Genomic DNA, 14,377 nt, shown 5'->3' with positions numbered 1-14,377 from the left:
TCAATGGATAAGCACAGAGGGTTCAATCCTTTAGAAAGCTTCTTACGCTTATCGCGCTCAAGCTGCTCTGATGAATAACTCCTAGTAAAAACTTCAGCAGTGTTGAATAATTGCTAACCATCTTATACTTATTACACATTATTGCCTATCATAAAATCTATGCTAAGTGTGCCCTACAATGTATGGTCGCTAATTATTAATAATTATACCATGTTAAAAGTTTTTTTGTAATTTTTCCAAATTGCTGCCTGAATTTGAATGACTTTATAAATTTGTAGATGCTCTATGTTGTCAAGGGCACTGAAGAAATGAATGCTCTGGAGGTTGTTTGTGATTTCGAGATTAGTCTCCACGAAGCGAAGCGGTAAAATCAGCATGGCCCAATGTAGCAATATGTGGGTGCTATTTCTACTTCACCCAGAGTGTTTCTTGGAAGGTGGCAGCGCTTGGTCTGAAATCAGCATACCAGAAAGAATGTAATGTACAAGATATCGTACAAAAACTATCAAGTATGGGTTTCCTTCCACCACATCACGTGATCGGGGCATTTGAGTGAGTCGTATTAAATTAGCATGACTGTTTAATGAAGATTTTTATTGTTATATATGTTTATTTAATGTTATTTAATTTGTGTTAAAAATGTTATATTAATTTATTTTTATGTTTATGAAATGTATATATCCTTGGATAGTTTTCTCAAGTTAAACACCTTTATTAGTCAAAGTCCAGGCAACAACTGTTATGCAATTATGCAATGAACTGGCTTACTAAGATATAAATTATCTAAACATACAAGTAGGAGACAAAAATGGTGTAAGGTCACAGAGAAAGGGTTAAGGCGTGGTCACACGAGCACCGAACCGACGTAGGATCGGTTCGGTTCGGAGGCTGGTTCGGTTCGTGGCACATGTCACACGGCCACCGAAGTAACTTCGCTTCCTAGATACCATACGTATAGAGACAGGACACGGTTTCATTGGTAGTTGTTATGTATTTGAGTTAAATATTTCTATTGTAAACAAAAAAACTTTGAGGAACAATTATAAATTATAATTACACAGCAGATTTATCAGAAGATTGTTCGGCTGCTCAAAGTAAATCACTCGATACAAATATTTTGCTAACCCTTCCCATCAATGTGTTGTTGGGCTGATGAATTAGGATTAAGATGAGGCAGATGCGTTTTGTATAACTGGTTTTAATGGCTACTGGAAACGAACCCCCCTATAACCTCCAACTAATGATTAATTATATAAACTCAATTAAAGTATCTTTGAGATTATACCACATCCCCTGTTCCAGATGGATGTTTGCAAACAAAGCATACATAACCAAATAAGAAAACATATGTAACTCAAATATCTTTGGTAATAAACAAGGAGTGTTTAACAAGTGGTTGTCCGATTGCAATGTTTATGTGACTAGTATTGTCCGAGTCCATTTAGGGTGTTTAACATCTCTCTTGACTAGTAAAGCTCATAATCCTGGGTAAGATATCCTGGTACCCTCTTTGACCTCTGCGGTCTACTAAACCTGTGGTCTGAGTCAACGTGCCTGGCCTGTGGGCTCTCTCGTATCGCCCTGCCCTCTGCGACAGTCGACTCAGACCCCCGACATCCACCTGGACTGGCCTGTGGGCTCTTTCGTATCGCCCTGCCCTCTGCGCCTCTGGTGGAGCCAGGAGAATAGACATCCTGACTACGTTTGGGTGTAGTCTGTAGTTCCTCCTCTTTTGTATTATTTGCAGATTGTTCCATGTCTACCAATGCACTCCGGTTTCTTCTGACTATCCCAGTATCTGTTTGGATCTGGTAGGACCTTGGTGCTACTTTCTTCACTACCATACCATCTTTCTGACTGTCCCGAATATAAACCATTTTATCCGGTTTGAGTTCTGGTAGCTCCTTGGCCCTGAAGTGCTTATCATGATTCAGCTTTGTAGCCTGTCTCCTGGCCCCCTCGCTCTCAACAATGTGACTTCTATCAGTCTTGTGAGGCATCAAGTTAGCCTGGAGAACAGGAAGGTTTGTTTGTATCTGCCTTCCCATCAGCAACTCTGATGGGGTATAGCCATTATCTAGAGGTGTGGCTCTATAAGTAAGCAAGCTCAGATGTGGGTCTTTGGGGTTTGATCTCCAAAGTCCCTTCACAGTTCCAACTGCTCGTTCAGCCTCTCCATTAGCTTTTGGGTAGCATGGTGAACTCGTGACGTGAGTAAATCCATATTCTTCTGTAAATTTAAGGAACTCCTCTGAGGCAAATTGAGGGCCATTGTTTGAAATGACCATCTCACAAATTCCATGCACTGAGAAGATAGACTTCATTGCCTCAATGGTGTCTCTCGAAAGTAATGAGCAATGTTTCCGGACTTCAATCCAACGGCTGTAGTAGTCTACTAAGAGTAAATAGTGACACTTTTGAAACTCCAACAATTCCGCCCCAAGACGTTGCCAAGCTCTCTCGGGGAGTGATGAAGGAAGAAGAGGTTCCGTAGGAGGTTTTGAATTGACTTTACAGACTCTACAGTTCTGTACCATCTCCTGAATTTCTGTTGAAATCCTGGGCCACCACACAGACTGTCTTGCTCTCAATCTGCATTTAACTATTCCTTGGTGGGCTTGGTGAATAATGTCAAGCATTCTCAACCTCTCACTCGAGGGAACCACAATACGATCATCATAGAGGAGTAGATCATCAATAACTGTAAGATGCTGCTGCACTTCCCAGTAAGGTTGAACACTTAAGTAAGCATCTGTCTTGTAGACTGGCCACCCCTCTCGACAACATCGGATAACTTCCAGACATAATTCGTCTTTGTGTTGAGCCTCTTTCAGTCTGTCAACAGCTACATTTGAAGGAATAACACTCTGTGCGTATTCTTCAACTGCCTCGATCAACATGTGATCCTTTGTGCTTGGAGATTCTACTGGTGCTCTGGATAAGGCATCTGCCAAGCAATGAAGTTTCCCTTGCACATACTGAAACCTAGGCGCATACCTCATTATTCTTAGCCTCATCCGTAAGATTCTTGATGGCACCTGGTCTAACTCCTTAGACATCATCAATGGCACTAGAGGCTTGTGGTCTGTCTCTATAGTGAAAGCCATCCCTTGGACAAACTGATCGAACCTCTCGCATGCCCAAACGGTCCCCAAAGCTTCTTTCTCAATAGCAGCATAGTTCTTCTCCGTCTCAGTGAGAGATCGTGAAGCATACATCACTGGTCGTCTGTTTCCATCTGGCTGAACTTGCATCAAAGTGGCTCCCAAACCAATATTGCTAGCATCTGTGCTGACAATAGTAACTAACTTCGGGTCATAATGTGCCATAGTCTCAGCAGATGTCAGAGTATCTCTAACTTTGGCAAAAGCATCCTCCTGTGCTGGTCCCCATATCCACTCTCTCTTCTCTTTCAGCAGCTCTCTCATAGGAGCGTTGAGAATAGCAAGATTTGGAATGAACTTTGCCATCTGATTCAACATACCATTAATGCGTCTCAGATCTGTCTTACTGGTAGGAGTGGGAAAATCCTGAATAGCTGCCACCTTAGTGGGATCAGGTCTCACTCCCTCCTGACTAATAATATGACCTAGAAAAGTCAAAGAGGATCTCCTGAACTCGCACTTCTGAGCATTGAGCGTAAGTCCAGAGTCCTGGAGAATTCTAAGCACCTCTCTGAGTCTCTCATCATGTGTTTGTAATCTTTGCCATGGACCAGAATATCGTCCATGTGGCAAACAACCTCTGGTACACCTTCTAATAGCCTTGACATAGCTCTTTGGAAGATCTCTGGAGCACTAGACACTCCAAAGGGAAGTCTGTTAAAACGATAACGTCCAAATGGTGATAGAAACGTAGTTAGTCTCCTAGATTCTTCTTCAAGATTGATCTGCCAAAACCCGCTGTTGGCATCGAGTTTACTGAACACAGAACTCTTCCCCAATTTAGACAAACTCTCCTCCACTGTCGCCATAGGATGGATCTCCCTTTTTACTGCTGCGTTTAAGCCAGTCAGGTCCACACACAAGCGTACGGCTCCGGAAGCTTTGGGGATGGTGACTAGTCCACTGCACCAGTCAGTCGCTTCAGTCACTGGTGATATCACCCCAGAGGTGACCATCTCCTGTAACTGTAGCTTAGCCTTCTCTCTAAGTGGGTGAGGTATTTTCCGTGTTGTATATATACATGTGGGTGTTATATTGTCTCTTAAGGAAATCTTATAGGTATATCCCTTGAGCAATCCTAACCCCTTGAACAACTTGGGAAATTCTGAACAAATGTCATTGAGTTTCAGAGTTTCATTTACATGACAAGTTACCAGATTTAATGCGACACAAGCATTTCTACTCAAGAGCGAGGTATTTTGGTTTTTAATAACAAGCTTTCTCGCTATGTTTTAGGCCTTTATAGGACATTTTAGCCTCAAATACTCCCAGTACCTCTAACTCTTTTCCACCAGGACCATGTAGTATGGTATCAGGTGGAGATAACTTCATCTGGTTGACCCAAGGTTCTGCATGACTGACAACCGTTCCATCAGCTCCGGTATCCAGTTTGAAGTTAGTTTGAAATCCATTGACATTTACTTTAGCTTGCCAACACTCAATTTCTCTAACAACTAGTTCGCCTGTAAACAGGAAGTTGTCATCATTTTCTTCCTTGACCTCATTGATGCGTTTAAAACGACATACTCTCGAGTAATGTCCTTTCTTTCCACAGTTTCTGCACTCTGCTTCCTTAGCTGGACACTGATCTTTAGCGTGATTTGGAGTTTTCCCACACCAACTACATTTTTGTGCTTGACTGTTTGGAAATTTATCACTTGGTTTATTCTGCTCTCCACTGCTAGCTCTCGAGTGCGATTTCCCTTTAATAGCCGGTTTTGACTGCTCAGAGCGCTTTCTAGCTCTGACAGCATTGACTGCCAACTGACTGGACCCTCCACTCATAGACCGCATTGTAGTAGATGTAACCTCATGTGACCTGCATAACCGTACAGCTGTTGCCAGTGTAAGATTGTTGCCCTGAGAAATCAACCTTTTTCGCAGTTCATTTTCTCTTAGGCCTAACACTATCCTATCACGTAACATTTCATCTATAGGACTTTCAGCTTCTGCTGGTGCCCCCTCCGCAGCACGATAGTTAAATAGACAACTACTTGCTAACGTTCTTAACTCAGTGTAGAAAGCATCAAAGGACTCTCCAGGGAGTTGTGTACGTGTGTTAAACTTATATCGTTCATGGATTGTATTCCTTTCACCTATACAATATTGTTCCAATATCTCTAAAACCAAGTCACAAGTCTTATCCACATCCCCTGTCCCTGCATACCTAGCTGAGTTATCAATTATCTTGCTAGCTTCAGTATCAGCTGCATATAACAATAACTCCCGTTGGTGTTCCAGTTCCTCCCCTCCCAACCTGGACAAGACATAATAAGAGCGCCACTTAGCTTTAAAAGTCCTGAAATTGGCCTCTTTGTTACTGTCTAATATTAATTCAGCTGGAGGGTCGATCCTTGGCATAGACCTTGGAATAACAACATTCGGAGCGGCTTAAGCCTCCTCATCACCCATATTTACGACTATTTCGCTGCCACCATGTGTTGTTGGGCTGATGAATTAGGATTAAGATGAGGCAGATGCGTTTTGTATAACTGGTTTTAATGGCTACCGGAAACGAACCCCCCTATAACCTCCAACTAATGATTAATTATATAAACTCAATTAAAGTATCTTTGAGATTATACCACAATCAACATAATTATATTTTTTTTATTAACATATGAATGTTTTTCTATGCTGAGTACATAACAAACAAAAACAGTCTTTATCATAGTATTGTGGTTTTACATAAATAAATCAGTCAACGATAGTTCATCAGGATGAATATGACACATTACTTATATTCTACACGAAAGAAAATCACAACCATTCCCCTACATTTATGCAAAACTTAAGTGCAACACCTTACATTTATGCAACCCAATCACAAGTCCGGGTGAACCTTGTCGTAAATTGCTTCATGTTGTTTATTTAACGAAATAAAAGTATCGTCCTATTTCTTTTTTAACTTTACTCACACGCACGTAAGAAGAAATGTGACGCGTGCGCGCTAGAATTCTAGAATTTTAACCAGCCAATAAGAGCAAGGGTTCGGCACGAAATTTCGAGCAGTACCGAAATAGTTCGTTTCGGCCAGAAATGTCCTCAGCCGAACTTTTTAGAGCTGAAAACGACGTCGTTTTGCGTCATTTAGTTCGGTTCGGTGCCCGTGTGACCACGGCTTTATAGTACCATTTTCAACATGAACAAATGCTGATCAGCAGATGTGTGCATTAAAAATTGGTTTAAAAGCAAATAGGCCTGTTTTCTGAAATATGGCATTGATAGGATTAACCATCACTTTATTACTAACGAATATATTGGATGAAACCTTTCATCTGGCTTCTTCAAAAATAATATAACTTATAAGTATAATATAACTTCAGTGTAAATTCAAAGCAACCAAAAAATATGAGCTACCAATTGCCATGAAACAGTTTTACAAAGTACATATTTTGCAAGAGAGCAAATGCAGCAAACGTTTGAGTTCGCCACCTATAAATCCAACCAAACATCTCATAGTATGATTTCCACCATGCTTCCTCGATGACATCTGAATCCTTAATTAATGTTTTCTCATTTCTTATTGTAGTAGCTTAAAGAGCTCAGTAGCTGTAAGGGAGGCTGCAAAACACTTTCCAGCCATGGAAATGTTACTAGCCTATTTCCATGATGCCTTTATACACGGAGTCATTCCAATCAGTGTATGGAATGTATATTTTCCAGACATAAGCACACGGACTAACAACTATGTGGAAGGTGAATATAAAAAGCTGAAACAAATTACAATATCAAAAAACTCAGACATCGTCCTTTACACAATATTAGTGATGCTTGGCAATTCGGCTTCCCCAGTTATTGCATATTGTTTATATTTGTGGAATATGTTGAATCTTGTTAACAAAAATATCTGTCAGCAAAACAATTCTCGCTAGCAGTATGCAGGCAGATTTTTATTCTTAAAACTATATTCTATAATGATACATCATGTGCCAATATCCTTTGATTCTGATTCATATTATTCTGCTGTTTTAATATATTGAAAACCAGCAAAGTTTATTGACACTCAATTTATAATTTTGTCTTCCTCAAAGTAATTCAATAAAAAAGAGAAGCATTCAAAAAGCCGCTGCCTTCACTACAAACTTTAAGTATTTTACTGCATATGTGCATATCAAACATTACGTAGACGACAGTGCGAATGTGCAGTCCCCAGTATTTAGGCTAAGATCCTAAAAGGCTCGTGAGCATACAGCAATCTGCTGTAAATCAGAAATAAGCTTCCACAAGGTTGAAATAAAAGCTGTATGCAATTTTTATCCGAAATTTTGGATTAAAAAAGATCATTCGTATAGCTTAATCATACTATGAGTTTATTCAGCAGTGTTTGTCTTTTATGCCTAGCCTGGAACAGCCATTTCAATGACGCCGTTGGAAGGAAGCACCCTTCGATATGGCTTCTCATTTCATGTCTAAAAGATGAAGAAGTGTTGTATAAACAACGAGCCGCAGCTGCTGAAAAAGGTTTGTCTTTTTACGAAAAAATATAAGAACGATCATTATAATCTACCTTCTTTGGCAAACCATATATATATATATATATATATATATATATATATATATATATATATATATATATCCTAAACGCTTTTCAAATGCATTTTTATTTATATGCAATAAATTTCATTTCAGGGAAACTGATAGTTTGCAGGCGCAAAAAATGGCAGAAGTTAGAAGAACGAATCCAAAAGCTCAAGAGACAACTGGAGCAGGGAAAATGAACAATAACTAGCTATTGGCGAGCGATAAAATATGCTGTGAATGAAATAATTTAAAATTTCCTGCAGTCACTTCGTAAAAATTCTATTGTATATTGTATTTATCGATTCAGTTGATTGTCAGAGAACACTTTTTGTATGTAAAATTATTTATTAAGAAATAGTTCATACCTGTTGGGGCTCTCAGATGAAATTGCTAGAAGAAGATAAAGTCCTAAATATATCGGCTATATAATATCCAAATAATCCGTTTGTTACTTGGCTGGTTTGTTTATGGTAGATGTTTAAAACACATTTTATTATTGTAGTTACATAATGTATTATTACATCGATTAGCTCATTTCTTTTATTTAAATTAGGCATGTGAAGAGTAGAACATGTAAAGTAGAAAGAGGAGATATAGAAACTTTTTTAACAAACACTTGTTGCAATTTATGGCACTAATGTCACATGAGGATATTTTACCAGTTTCCACTAAATAAATTACTAGACAATGTCATCATTTAGCTGCTAGATATAACTACATGTACTTGGTTCTGTTGCTGCTTTTTTGAAATACCTATTAAGTAAGGAACATAGACCCTTTGAGTATATTGTGCAATCTCGAGTGAGGAACATAGATCCAAGCAAGTAGAATATGCTCGTTATGATGTGAGGAACATAGGCCCTTTGAGTATATTGCGCAATCTTGAGTGAGGAACATAGATTCAAGCAAGTAGAATATGCTCGTTATGAAGTGAGGAACATAGGCCTTTTGAGCATATTGCGCAATATTGAGTGAGGAATATAGATTCAAGCAAGTAGAATATGCTCGTTATGAAGTGAGGAACATAGGCCCTTTGAGCATATTGCGCAATATTGAGTGAGGAATATAGGCCCTCATTATTATATTTATAATATAATAGAGTGAGGAACAGAGACCTTCATGATTATGTTTGTATTATAATAAAATGAAGAACATATTATATTTATAATATACGTAACTATATACATGTATAGTTACGAGTGAGTAACTATATACGTAACTATATATAGTTATGTAATCGTAATAATATAACTCTTTGTAGGTAATAAAATATCCATAATATAACATTGTTATAGTTATAATAAAATAGAGTGAGAAACCTAGTCCTTCATCACTGTATTTATATTATAATTGAGTGAGGAACATATGCCCTCATCAAGTACTATATTTATAATATAATAGAGTGAAGAACAGAGACCCTCATTATTATATTTATAACATAATAAAATGAGGAACTATATACAACTAATAATATAAATAATTTAACTAATAAAATATCTATAATATATCATTGTTATATTTATAATAAAATAGAGTGACGAACAGAAACCCTCATGATTATATTTATATTCTAACAAACTGAGGAACATATTATAATTATAATATACGCACCTATACACAGCTAATAATATAAATAATTTAACTAAAAATATTTATCATATAACATTGTTATAGTTATAATAAATTAGAGTGGCAAACGAAAACCCTCATGATTATATTTATATTATAATAAAAGGAAGAACATATTATGTTTATAATATACGTAACTATACATAGCTAATAATATAAATAATTTAACTAATCAAATATTTGTAATATAACATTATTATATTTATAATAAATAAAGTGAAGAACATAGGCCCTTCATGGTTTTTTTCATGCTAATAGAATGAGGGACACAGGCCATTAGGATCATATTTATGACAGAGTGTAGAACATAGGCCATCACAATTATATTTATAATGTAATAGAGTGATGAACATTGGCCCTCATCGTTCTATATTCGTGTCTAACTAGTAACAACTACACACTCATGACTATATTTATGATATAATAGGGTTAAGAACATAGGCCCTCATTACTATATTTATAATATTATCGAATGAAGAACTTTGGCCCTTATGATTATATTTATAATATAGATGAGTGAGGAATATAAGCCTCATGTTTATATTTATACAGTATTATAATTGAGTGAGGAACATAGGCCCTCATGATTATGTTTATTTGCTATATCATTTAGTGCAGAGCACCGGTTTTATTGGCATACAATATCATGTAGTGAAAACATTACGCCTAGAAGAAAAATTGTATAATATTACAGAGTACGTAACATAGACTTACATGATTATGTTAATATTGTTATGGAGTGAGAAATACATAGTTTATGGCTTTTTATGATTAAAAATGTAGGCTTACACGAACACTTGTACAGTGCACCCCCGAGATACGATGTTAATTCGTTCCAGGGTTGGCATCGTATGGTGAAAAATTCGTATATCGGGGTATATAGACCATTGTAATTAAACAATGCAAACACTCCCTGGTGAAAATCGTCAAATTCTTTTCATAAAAATGTGTACATATTGACAATTAGCAACAAAATAGTATGTTAACTTTAGTAATTATAGTTACCTACAGTAACTGTATAGTATTTAGTGTATTTTAATGGCCTTTAATGGTTATGATCTGCAATAAAACGCAAAATTATAATGTGTGTACCAAATGCATAACGTACGGTAAGGAGTTCTTGCCTTCAAAAGGTACGCATAACATAAACTTTGAATTCACTTCAAGTAAGTTTAGCTTGCTAAACCTACACTTGAAACTAAGTTTTAGTATGTATCAACTTTTTATCACGAAATTTTATCCTTCAGCAGTTCATATCTTCACTTTCACTATAAACTTTAGCCTATCTGTTTGAAACCTTTTTCAACCTAAATCAATAAGGCCGAGCGATGCAGTTATAGAAAGCGGCCCCTCGCACACTTGACCATTTAATGGCTACCGAAAAGAAAAATAAAATTTTATTTTCTATACAGGACGTACATACCTTTGGAGTAACGTGGCTTTAGCTGGTACATGTAGCGAGTAAAGCAGAGATGAGGCAAAAGCGTATCAATGCTAATTATGGTGCTGTGCACTTGAAAATAAATTTAAAACGTAATGAATTGGAATTTTTTAGTAGGCTAAAAGAAGTTGTCCATTCCTGTCCAATTCTTCTACCTTTTCTACGAAAAAAATTGATGGTGCAATGCAGAAAATTTCTAGCTAGCGCTTGTAAAAGGATCCAGAGAATGTGGTACAGTAGTTTGTCTTGTATGAAATGTGCAAAAGAATCAATGTAACTATACATACAAAGTTTGTACGTATTTATACCCTAGGGGGGACAGGGCTTTAGCAAGTTTCAGAAAGTAATGTGGATGCTTCAACTATCCTGAGTAGCTAGTTATATGAGTTACATACATACATACGATGAATTGTATTCACGTAGAAGATAACAAGCCCATATGCAAAGACATGGTTAAACAAGAGAATAAAACATAAAACCAAAAGGAAACAAATAAAATGACTAAAATATGAAAAACATGCCACACAAGAGATAAATAATATATATTATACATGCATTGTTTTAATGTACCAGTCCACATCAGTAAATTAAACACTTAAAATATTTCTGCGAATGTGGGGTTTTCCGTATCTTCTACATCCTTGCCTTTACTAAATGGTTGCTCCTTTTGAATGCTGATCGCGTGCATGACCTAGCTCATTCAAATCTTCTGTCGGAAGCTCTTTCTTGTGCTTGCTTTAATGGAGTTCTTGTTTTAATAGTAATTGCATAATAATTGCAAATGCTGATTGGTTGCGATCATATTCCTTGACAGTGTTAATAATACGGGTCCCTTCTTATTTACGACATCCAACTTCGTTGACATAGAAATCAATTTTCCTTCGTTTTGTAACGTTTGGATCGGTCTCAGACAGACCTGCCAACCCAAGAGTGGGGCAATGCGTGAGAATTGGTTTTGGGGCAATTGATGTATCAATGATAGTATATATAAAATTATGGAAATTGGGGCAAAAATCTCACGCATTTTCATTTTTTCTTCGGGGTGATTGCGTGAGTCTCACGCCCAAAGCGTGAGAGTTGGCAGGTATGGTCTCAGATTCCATAGATAACGAATTAAATGTAGATACTTGTAGTTATATACGTATGCTGACTGGAAAGTTTATAGCAAAAGCTATAATAACGCTACAAATGAATATTTGCTCTCGCTTGTGCATTTTACACGAAATTTTCCACGCGGATATGAGAGAAGTCGATCATCGTGTCTCTTCTAAACGTTCTAAGAATGTTTTCGGCAAACTATATTTCGGTGTCTTTTTTATTTCGACGTGTGTTATGAGCACACCGACGGCCAAATTTTAACTCGGGCAAAACTTTTCTCAAATTCGTATGGTGAAATAAAATTCGTATAGCGAGGTGAAGATATCACGATGTTTGACTTCGTAAGGTGAAAAAATCGTATATCAGGGTAATCGTATCTCGAAGGTGCACTGTATTTAATTAAATAGAAGAATAAAGTAGCCTTTGATTTTATCTATATTACTTTAAAATAAAGATATGACTGAAAAAGATGTAGTTTTGCGTATTCTTTTCGTATATTTCGTGTATCATCACTACTAATTTTTAGTGAACGTTCATTCGTCAGATCTTTTTATTTTCATTCAAGTTCAGCAGAGCGATTTGTATTTTTCCAACGGTGTGATTTGGCATAGACGGATTTTATTTAAACAGCAATAATTGTATTTATTTTTAAAGTTGTCTGTCCTTTTTAGAAAGTTCTTTCAATTTTGCGGAAATGTGCGGAACATAGGGCCTTGCGGAACATGGGGCGTGCGGAACATAGACCTGTCACCGTCGCTCGGGCACGCAACACACGGTCCTAGTTTGGGCTGCCATTACTGAACAATCTGGCGGGTTATGACGTTTTGTTCCAATTATCTAATCACAGTCTGTAAAATTCCTTGTCACAGTGGCAACAGTGATCGGCTTGTTTATTTCGCCTCCGCCAATTGATGAGATGTAATTTAAACATGAAAGTATATAAGTAACGAGATTACAGAGTGCAACGTGCAAACAGGCAATATATAAATATTGAAGAATATTTTGCATGCATCATATTGCATAAGTTGAGAAAAGTAATAGAAATTATTTTTATGACAGATAGGGTTATCCTGCTCTTTGACTACTGCTGACTCTCTGACTCTCTGCTACTAACCTTCAAAGTCATTTAGGCTTTTTTAAAGCGTTTCAATATCCGTTTCGAAAACAACACAATCGGCATTACAAGCTCCGCCCATAAATATGTGACGAAACCTAGCTTTTTCAGAAACGGAAGTTAGGAAATTTTAGTCCGATTTAGAATAATAGAGATGGGTGTCTGTGTTGGATCCTGCGACCAACACGTAGAGGCAACTAGGTCGGCTTACTCTACCGGTCTGCATTCACTCTTCACAGGGGCTGTGTAAGGGTTGCCCGTGACCAACACGCGGAGGCGACTAGGTCGACTTACACCACCGGTCCACATCAACCACCTTACAACAGGAATTTCTCCCTGAGTGGTACTATACTAGTTCGACAAGGTCGACAGTGTTTCTGTGGCTTTACTCCCAAAGCACAGTCCATAGACTGAGTCTTGGAGTAAAGTAAGTGCTCGGTGTGGTTCTGCTATTGCGCAAGTAACAGAAGAGTATGGTTCCAAATGCAAGGCATATATTGAACAACGTAAATGAGCCGAGGCTCTGCCTTAAATACAGCTGAATATGCAAATAAGGTAGCAAAGGCCAGCCTCCTTTAGGGGCGTGGTTACATAAATGAAAAAGAGAATACAACTCCAAATGATATAAAGAAAAAAGGAGATGGCAACATACGTTTCCATCACATGTCTTAAAACCCATTATTATCTAAATCCAGCCTGTAAAATAATTTCAGTTTTTTATGAAAGGGATATAAACTATTTAAAATTGCTCACAGCTTGTTACATGACGTTTAAATGGGCTGGACGCCGAGAAAAATGAGCTCAAAAAGCGCGGTTTTATCACGAGCTAGCGTTGTTATCGCGCTTTTTAAATATGCAATGCTAAATAGCTTATCTACCTTTCAGAAAAGACCGATATTATTTTTAAAGCTGGATTTAGATATTAATAGATTTTAAAACACCCGTCTCTATTATTCTAAATCGGTCTAAACATCTCTACGTAACTTCTGTTCCTAAAAGCTAGGTTACGTCAAGTATTTATGGGCGGAGCTTGTTAAGCCGATCGTGTTGTTTTCGAGACCGATATTAAAACGCTATAAAAAATCCTTTATTACTCTGAAAGTTAGTGGCCTAATCTTTATTTTGATTACAAAATCGGAATCAGCATGTCTGATTTCCTTAGTAAATACGATAAAAGTTATGGTTTAAGTTTTCACAAAATGATAGAAGTGTATCGAAATCATTTTTTTATTTCAACACAAATCAGTTGTAAACTGATTTGATTAAAATAAAATGGCCTATTTGTGTCAAATTACTCGCCTGATGCACACAAATCAAATCCCAAATCACTTGATAGTAATTTGAGTTATTTGACTGGTAAAAACACCTAAGAAGCAAAGCAGCTGTTCAATAAGATAGGGTAACTTA

The 14,377-nt window shown here is 37.1% G+C and overlaps 1 long non-coding RNA gene across 1 annotated transcript; it reads left to right on the top strand.

The window, feature by feature from the left end:
- The first annotated feature begins 451 nt into the window (after positions 1 to 451).
- On the top strand, positions 452 to 7,629 carry LOC137389695 (uncharacterized). Its single transcript, XR_010978077.1, has 3 exons — positions 452 to 552; positions 6,697 to 6,863; positions 7,509 to 7,629. It is a non-coding gene; the product is annotated as an uncharacterized lncRNA (long non-coding RNA).
- The last annotated feature ends 6,748 nt before the right edge of the window (positions 7,630 to 14,377 follow it).

Source organism: Watersipora subatra, chromosome 3, assembly GCF_963576615.1.
Source record: "Watersipora subatra chromosome 3, tzWatSuba1.1, whole genome shotgun sequence".
NCBI classification, from domain to species: domain Eukaryota; kingdom Metazoa; phylum Bryozoa; class Gymnolaemata; order Cheilostomatida; family Watersiporidae; genus Watersipora; species Watersipora subatra.
Note: the sequence above shows the minus strand (reverse complement) of the source record. Positions and strands in the feature narration are given on the sequence as shown.